Source organism: Camellia sinensis, chromosome 11 (assembly GCF_055761805.1).
Source record: "Camellia sinensis isolate YWXY chromosome 11, ASM5576180v1, whole genome shotgun sequence".
NCBI lineage: Eukaryota > Viridiplantae > Streptophyta > Magnoliopsida > Ericales > Theaceae > Camellia > Camellia sinensis.
The window spans coordinates 41,666,825-41,676,265 of NC_138971.1; the positions used below are offsets into that span (position 1 = coordinate 41,666,825).

General features: G+C 32.3%; 1 long non-coding RNA gene across 3 annotated transcripts; it reads right to left on the minus strand.

Annotated features, from left to right (window-relative positions):
- Positions 1-425: 425 nt before the first annotated feature.
- LOC114255798 (uncharacterized) lies at positions 426-7,289 on the minus strand. 3 transcript variants are annotated; one of them, XR_014343780.1, is made up of 6 exons: positions 7,071-7,273; positions 4,103-4,235; positions 3,779-3,962; positions 3,408-3,673; positions 3,135-3,312; positions 426-811 (listed from the first exon to the last, which is right to left on the minus strand). It is a non-coding gene; the product is annotated as an uncharacterized LOC114255798 (long non-coding RNA). The 3 variants fall into 3 exon arrangements; XR_014343779.1 differs by having other exon boundaries at positions 3,135-3,673; XR_014343778.1 differs by having other exon boundaries at positions 3,135-3,962; positions 7,071-7,289.
- Positions 7,290-9,441: the final 2,152 nt, after the last annotated feature.

Below are 9,441 nucleotides of genomic sequence, written 5' to 3' on the forward strand. Positions count from 1 at the left end.
CCACTACTTAAAAAAAAATAAATAAATAAATAAATAAAAAGTACTTTTTGCGACCGCTATAAGCCGTCACAAATAATAGAAATACAGTGCCTATGCGACGGCAAATGGAGTCACGAATGTGGGGATAACAAATACTTTTTGCGATAGTAAAGCAACAGTCGCAAATTATTTGCGACCACCTAAACTACTTATAACAACCGCTATTTCGCTGTCGTAAATAACAAAGAAAAAAACTGCTATGTGTTTTTTGGCAACCACATTGTTACCGTCGCAAATAATTTTTAATGACATTTGTCACAAATAATTATTTATTATAAAAATTATATATACATTTGTTACAACAAAAATATCAATTGCATGCACTTAACAAATTTTTTTTAATAAAAAATTAAATAAAATTAACAAATTAATTTAAACACATAACATAAATATCAAATCTATCTCATATATATACCCATAAAAGTTACCAACCCCATAAAGGTAAAAAAATTCTTACTACAACAATTTTTCTATATATTGCGACTAAAATGAACCTGAAAAAAAATTAGAAAAATTAGAGATCAGATGTTTGGTGACCTAACAACCTTATCAATTCACAATGTTCACCAAATCTTCTAGTGTTTTTTGGATAGCATTTTTAACCTTGATGAGTTCTTGCATTTCAAGGAACTCCAATTTCCTCCTTTCTGAAACAGAATCTTCAGATGGCAAGGCTACAACACCAACAGTATCGACAAACTCATCTGAAAGTGAAGACAATGTAGCCCCAACGATTTCCTCCGGCTTTAACTTTCCAGAAACAGTGAAGGCTCTGTGTACAATATCAAAACAGGAAAAAAGCCAAAATGCAATCCAAGTTATAGATGAAAACAAACTGCTGTGGCTTGCAATTTGGATTACAAAAATTAGAACTAAAGAGGCCTTTAAAATACTTGGAGAGGATCAAAAGTGAAGATGGTACTGAGTGATTGAAAGATAAATCCAACCAACCACGAAGCTAAAGAAAAAAATTATACACTTATATTAAACTTCTGAACCAAATATGTTAATTTATCAAAAACACTGTAAATGTAGCTGGGATGTAAAATTGAGAGAGAGAGAGAGAGAGAGAGAGAGAGAGAGAAAGAGAGAGATTCATCTGTAGCTGATGTCAAGCAGCTGCCCATGCCAAATAATCTCCATCACACAAAAATATCTTTCTAATATTACAAAAAAGATAAGAATGTTTAGCCATATCCTGATGTCCTTGGATTTGGGAATTAAGATATATCCTATAATTAGATGCATATCAACACCCAACACACATCCAATTCCATTTAATATAGATGTTCTTGAGCATCTTAAAAGCCCCCCTCAAGCTGAATTTACAAAACTACTTTGCTAATGGAGAGACACTGGGTAGACTGCTTTAATCAATGTGTCAATTAGAATGCTATCTTCTTGAATTTTATCTCATATTAAATTACAACAGCATGTCATGCTCTTAGGCTTCAGTCAAGGATTTCTTCATAAATATGTGCAACTAAATTTTTTTGTGAAGAAGCATAAAATGAAAGCATAAATTTTTTATGGAATAAGTATATCAAAGATCACAAACCTTGTATGTGTCCGAGGGCATTGCTGACACCTGTTCAAACCATATGACTCTTTTTTTGCTTGTTGTCAACTGTAGTCTTGAGTTATGATTGGTATCATTCGCTATCAGAAGAACCTTAGCCCTTGTCCCATTTTTGGCGACACAAAATCAAGATTAATGAAAGAAAACCTACGAAGATATAATGTTTGAGGGACAAAAGGGCAATGAACATATGAGATACAATTTACAAAGACCAATATGAATAGGATAGTGTTTTGGCCTTGCATGGGTCAATTCTCTTATCAAACGGGCTTCTGAAAGTGAAACTAAAACTTGTGCATTTTCTAATGGTTGGAAAAAAAAAAAAAGAGGTTAAACTAATCACATTCCAGATTCTAATTTGAGAAATCCATATAAAATTTGTAAGCTCTAAAAGCTCACCCCATCAGAATGGCTTTTGGGGTAAGCAGTAAACACATGCCCATTTCAATTTCACATATCACATGAATCCATAGAGTGCATTTATTCAAAAATTATTTATTTATTTATTCAAAAGGCAAAGTCTATGCTATAAGAACTGTTAGGTCCCTTTATCTTGTCAATCCCACAAACAACTTTGTTAATTGAGTTGTAAAATTTCCTTACTGTTTTGTCTTCCTCGCTTGAGCGAAGAAGTCCTCGCTCGAGCGAAGACTGCGTCTGGCTTAAAACCTGAAAGGGATGAATGTGCGCTTGAGCAAAACGTGCGTGGCTCGAGCAAAGAACTGCGTCTGCATAAAAACCTGAAAGAGTTGATTGCTCGCTCGAGCGAAGGTTTCGTGGCTCAAGCGAAGGCACTTATGGAAATCACACAGGTTAAGGTTCTCGCTCGAGCGAGAGAAGCTTCGCTCGAGCGAGCTTCACAATCCAGGATTTCTATAAGTAGTTGTTTTACTCCAAAACTAGGATTACTTTTCAGATCTACTTTGAGGTTTTCTAAGGTTTTCTTCTGGAGAGTTTTTGTGAGTTTTCCTTGATAAAATTGAATGAGTATTAAACTCATGAATTGAGAAGCACATATCAAGGAGGTTGATCGAATATATACAAGAGTGTTATTCTTCGGTGGATTTCGAAGATTCAAACGTAGAGTTCCAAAGGCGTTTGATTCTGTACGTAGTTGTTGATTCGACAAGTGAAGTTGTGGATTCAACTTCAGGTTGATCAGTTCCGAGATGAAGGCTTGAAGACAAATTGACTGAGTTGGGTAATTTGTATGTTATCTTTGTAATCTTTCTTTCTTCAGCAGTGGATTGATTAGTGCCGTTTCGCCCGTGGTTTTTTATTACAATCGAAGGCTCTTCAATTGTGGTTTTTCCACGTTAAAATCGTTTGTGTTGATTTATTGTTTATTCCGAAAACAACAATCTAAATCACTTTCGTAAGTGCTTGATGATTTAGATTGTATGTTTTGAATAATTGGGAATTGGAATATTTTAATCTTGATCTAATCACTAATCACTTAGGATTTTCAAACATTGCAAATTACTAGTTTATATCATTAAAGGTTTAGAGAACTGACCTGCCCATAATTTAATACCCCATCAGATGGGCTCAACTCAATGTTCCCGAAACGTTGTAATTCACCTTTAGTAAAGCTTTGCCCTTGTGAACATTTCATGATATACATATAATCAGTAGGCGTAAGTGCAAATCCAAGGCCATCCGAGTCTACGTCAACTAATTCATATAATAAATCACTGTCACAAAGAAAGAACCCTTGTCCATATATGAAATCAGCAAAAATGAAAGGTTTAAATCAACGTTAATAGAAAGTAAACTGGTACCACCTTACTTGAATCAAAGTTAATGCAAGTGGAGTGATAACCACTTTATCAAAACACCTAAGATGCAACCATTCAAATATACTTTGAGATAATTAGTGATAGCAGTCATAATATCAACGTGTACATGTATATGCATATCAATAACATGGCCACAATGGCCATCTTCACCACAGTCATAATACATATGATGAAGAGTTTACACAAATGAAGAACCCAAGGCTTATACAGCATTGAGTCGTTCCTCATGCATGTCTTCTATCATAAGTGGTGCATCCTGTAACAAGCATAGAGAACAAGTCAAGATTGTTTCTATTGAAAATTAAAGGGATTAAAAAAAAGTAACTGGAAAATAATCTTAGTCTACTGAAGCTAAAACAACTTGCGTAAATGGTGCATGCAAGTTCTGGTCTGATTTTAGAAGCATCATACGCACAACACCAGCTGATCCCTTCCTGATACAATTTGAAGGCCTTAAATTAGAAGATATCACAACATCTTGAGTCTCAGAATTAATCCTGGATACAGAAGTTTCAGGATGACATGAATCATCTGACAGTGAGCCACTGCATATTGAGCACAAAGAGTATGAGTGAATCACATGAATGGGATATAAAAAAGGGCAATAAGCAGAAAGTTCAAAAATTAATCAAATCCTATCTTATCTATTTAGTGCAAGAAAGAGTTTATACAATAAGCTCTTTACCTGTAGCAGGGGAAGAAACAGAATCATGCATTCCATCAACCTCACTGCCACCACTGGCTGTTTGTACATGATTATTATTATCCTTAATGTCGTTATCACCTTCCACCTTTACGTTATCTACATCATGTAATGTCTGAAAACAAGAATCATGACCAGATACAATCAGAGTGGGAAAATATAGCTCACTTAATTAAGCTATTAAAAAGAAACCAAGATGAGCACCGAATAGCATAGGAGTTATTAAGAAGATTGAAGCCATATAGAACATTATAATCACAAATGAAAAGTTGTGCTTAATACAGAAACTAACACAGGTTTTTCTTCTCTGCTAATTATGACCTAATAGGTTTTTCTTCGAGTGTTTCATTGGTTTCAAGCATATAATTGTTCGGCGTGTTCATAATCCTTGTAGAAGAAGAACACATCTAACTGAAGACTCAATGGAAATTGCACGCATATGCATCCTAAATCTTCTCTCGATTTTCCACATGCTTTTTAGGTGTCATGCATCCCCAAATCTCTTGTATATTCATGGACAAATAAATCTAAGGAAATGCTTGAATCAAACAAATCAAAATTCCAGTCTCTAATCAAAATTCATTGACCTAGTACAACCATATGCATTTATCCACCATCAGAACAACACTCCTATCTTGTATACGATTGGTGAGCTCCACCTCAAGGTTCATAAAATTATCATAATTAAGCTACTCTACATCCCCAATAAACAAACTACATGCATAATCAAGTTTGACATGATTTGGGTTTTATTTTATTTTATATTTTTAAGTTGAACATTATTGGGTCAAGTAAAATGAGATTTTGATGTAAAAAGTGATTTTTTTGTAACGGCTAAATAATTAGTTACAAAAAAATAGACGCAAAAAGTCATAATTCTAGTAGTGTAACATGTTCATTAAGGAAAATTTGTGAGTCTAACCATCACATCATACCATATAGAAGCAAAAACTAGATGATAACACAACAGTACCTTTGACTGCCTCATGAACTCATTCATGACCCTTTTGTAACAATTCTCACAAAAGGAAGCAGTATCACATCATACCAATAAAAATGAGAGCATATTAGGGGTGTTTGGTGGGGCTTTTTTTAGCCAACTTATGGCTTCTGACTTTTAAAAAGTTATTTTGAACTGTTTGGTTAAACTTATTTCAAACAGCTTCTGATTCTAACAACTTATTTTAAGTCAAAAAAGCTGATTCTGAGAAGCTACTCACCCCCTGCTTCTGATTATCAGCTTCTGCTGTGGACATGTTAATTTATGTTTTACTCTTAAATTTTTTTATTTTTTATTTTTTTAAAACTAGAAAAAGACCCAAATAGGCTATAAAATATTATTATTATTTTTTATGAGAAATGTAGACAAATAGTGAATAATAAAAAATTAAAATTAATTGAAAAAACTACTTCACAGTTTATTTAACAAACACTACTCAGCAAATTAAATCTATAATCCAACAGCTATACCAAACAGATTAACAGCTTCTGATTAAAGTCATAATCTATAATCTATTAAGTTATAATCTAAAATCTGTTTTAACAGCTACACCAAGCAACACCATTAGTAATATTCCTGTACAAAGTTTACTTTATAAAAAAAAAAAAAAGGAAGCCGTATCATTATATTATATGTTAGTGTGGAGGATTTTATTTGAGAAGCAATAGGGTAGCCTTCATTAGAAATCCAGCATCAAATGCTTTACGCTCATCATATTCAAAAGAGATGTTTTGTAGTGCACATAGTGATTGGCCAAAGACAATTTAAACATCCACTGTCGATCCCTAGCAAAAATTACATGTAAAAAAACAACCAATAACTTTGTCTTGTTTTGAAATGTACATATTCCCACTTGTCACCATTTATCACTTAAATTTTACATAGACTTTCCTAATCACTGGATTTGTAATACTCACATTCAATGCATTTTGTGGCTTGGTTTTTTTCTCTCTCTTTCCTTTTTTTTTTTTTTTGAGTTTGTAGTGCACCAAAGCATGTTTCCTCATCCTACAAAAGAAATCAACAACAATTCTAGTCTTTGTGCTTCTAGTACATATATAGGAACTTGAAATTTCTATGCTATTGGGCAAAGATCAATCAACTGGAGTATTGTCTAATTCTTGCAGAGGTTGAACAGCTTTTGGGACCAGAAGAAAGAGATATTTTACAACTGAATGCAACTCCTAACCTGGGTAAAATATCAACAGTAAGTGGTCAAAGTAATGAACAACCTATCATAGAATAAATTTTTTTTCCATCTCCTCCATGGGTGTGACAGTAGCCTCTCCTAGTATTGCCTGCTTCTTGGTTAGTATTATTAACCAAAGAGTACATTCGTATTTATTTGCTACCTCGGCATTTTTCCTGTGAAAAGGAATTGAAATGCACATTTTGTTGCTGATTAATAGGCTAATTAATCCTATAAACTTTTGTGACTCTTTTATCTCAGGAAAAATGGAACCCTTTCCATTCTCTAGGGCTTGCAGGACAGATACAGTACATGGACATGTTACTTAGAAATGGGCTTCACATTGACCTTGTTGATAAGGTAAGACTTGTCAATTTCTCAATTCCATGCTTTCAATACTAGAATTAGGGAAATATATATATATATATATATATATTTACACGAAGCAAGTAATATTTAGCTAAACTAGTTTGCTTCAGATTCATATGTCTATGTATACACAATCAAAACAACCAAATATTCAGCTAAACTATTTGCTTAGGAATCAACCAACACAAACCTCAATTATATCTAGCTAAACTAGTTTGCCTCAATTAATATCTAGCTAAACTAGTTTGAATGAATTACAGTGAGAATGAATGATCGAATCACAGTGAGAATGAATTACAGTGATCAAATTACAGTGAGAAAGAGAGTTAGATTGAATGAATGATTCGAAGAGACTCACTGAGGAGAGAGAGAGAGAGAGAGAGAGTTCATACCGTTGGTGATCTATAGAGCAAAATCGATCACAAGCAATTCCACAGTTCTTGAGAATCGATCACAACCAATTTCTTCAGACGATCGAGCGAGCGAAATGAAATTTCACGATCGAGCGAAATCAGATTCTTCATCACGACCATGGTCTCTTCTTCAGACAATCGAGCGAGCGAAATCAAATTTGGGGGAAATCAGTCGGGAGTGTGAGAGTGAAAAGGGTTAGGGCAGAGGTATAAGAAAAGGCCAAAATAAATAAAAGAAAAAAGTATCAACACCAAAATAAATAAAAGAAAAAATTGTCAACAGTGCAAATATTATTTTTGGCGACGGTCAAATAATCAGTCGCAGAAAGTTAGTTGCAAAAACCCCTTTCCTAGTAGTGAGATGATACCAATGCAACACTAATTTTTACTAGAGCGTGAGATGCTTAAAGTACGAATATGATTACCTCCAAAAAAAAAAAAAAACAAAAAAAAACAAAAAAGACAAAAATTAATATTTTATAATTAAATGCTATTTAATGCATATTTTGTTATAGATTGAAAGATTTCAAGTAGGCCACGTCTACAAAATATGTATATATAATTTTATTGTTCAGAATAACTTAATTGCCGTTTGTTTAATTCCAGCTTGCAAGTTTTTTGTTTTTTTTTTTTTCAAATTTATGTGAAATATTACATTCGACCTTTATTTTTTTTTCAACATTATCTATTTTAAAATCTATTAAGGAAAAAAAAAAGTGTAATATTGGACGTGAATTTCAATTACATAATAATTGACTAATTCTATAGAACTTTCAAGTTTTGGAATTGTGGAGTCCAAACTAAAATGAAAAAATTGGACTGAATATAAACTTCCCTTTCTAGAAATTCAAAGATCATGTAGTTAACTTTTTTTTTTTTAATTTTTTTACTTTAATCAGCATAATGTACTTGACTATGTTAATTATGGTAGAAAGCTGCTTATCACAATTAAGCATAAAAATATATGAAATGAAATATAACTAATTGTTTATCAAGACAAAGAGAAATTAATTGAAAGATGATGATTGTATTTCTTAATGGTCCAAGTAGTAATGAAAAAACAAAAACAAAAACAAAAACAAAAAAAAATTAACAGATATTCTTAAAGGAATAAAAATATGTCGTTACACTGATGACAAATTAGAACTTTTTTGGTACTGAAAAGAGTACTAAATATTATTACCAATTCAAACAACATAATTGATGACTACAGTTTCTTAATAGTTCAAATTGTTATTAAAAAAACAAAAACCAAATTAACAGTCTCGAAGTAATATTTATTTTGTTGTGGTGATAAAGACAAATTAAAAACTTATTGTCCGGAAGGATGATAATAATTGCTTTGTGATCCAAATAATAATGAAAGGATAACAGAATTAACGAAGAGACAAAAAGATAACATAATTAACGACTTGGCAAAACCATAATTACAAAAAAAGACATATTTAATAAGTGACATTTCTAGTGTATTTTGGCGCCGAATGGTTCTAACCGCACTCGATATTGTCATATAGCGGCAACACATCCCTTCAAATGGTTATGTTTAATCATATTCTAATAGCAATTATGTCAAATTTACCATTACTCTTAAAGCTGCTTTTGCCAAAAAAATGGTTTTTGACTACACTTTTAGAATATGTATGATTTAAGGTGTGTAATTATTGGTATGCTATATTAATATGGTAAGCTCGTTGGGGAAATTAAATAAATTGACATGTTGAATTATCACATTTTTAAATATTAAATTTTTAATGGCTAATACAATATTTAGGGCAATATATATAGAGTTTTGATTATTATTATTTTGTGGTAGTAAACTTTTACATTTGTTGTGTCCATTCATATGGCTCCCACTACTTTTTTTTTTTTTTTTTTTTTTGAGTAATGTTAGAGATCTCAAATATTCTATCAAAAGTTTTACCAAATGTTTTACATAGGTATGGAACCCACACAATGTGGGTCCCACACTCATGTGAGACATTTGGTAAAACTTTTGGTAAAATTTTTGTGGCCTCTAACATTTTTGTTTTTTTCTTCTTATTATTTTTTCTAGATAGCGTAATCCCAGTTTCAAGAGATGAAGGGTTAATATAGTAAATAAGATACTCCTTTAAGGGGAATATTTAGAGTGGTACTATTAGCACTCCATGAATTATTTTGGATCTCCCATTTTTTTGGACCCTCATTTATAAATTTTAAAACCCTTAAAATTTCTCTTCTCCCCCTAAATAATACCAAAATTATCCTTAAACATTTTACTCATTGAATGCACACCCCCCACACCTCCACACCCCCCATCCTCCCCCCTCCCAAAAAAAAAAAAAATGAACCTCTCTTTCAAAAAACCCTA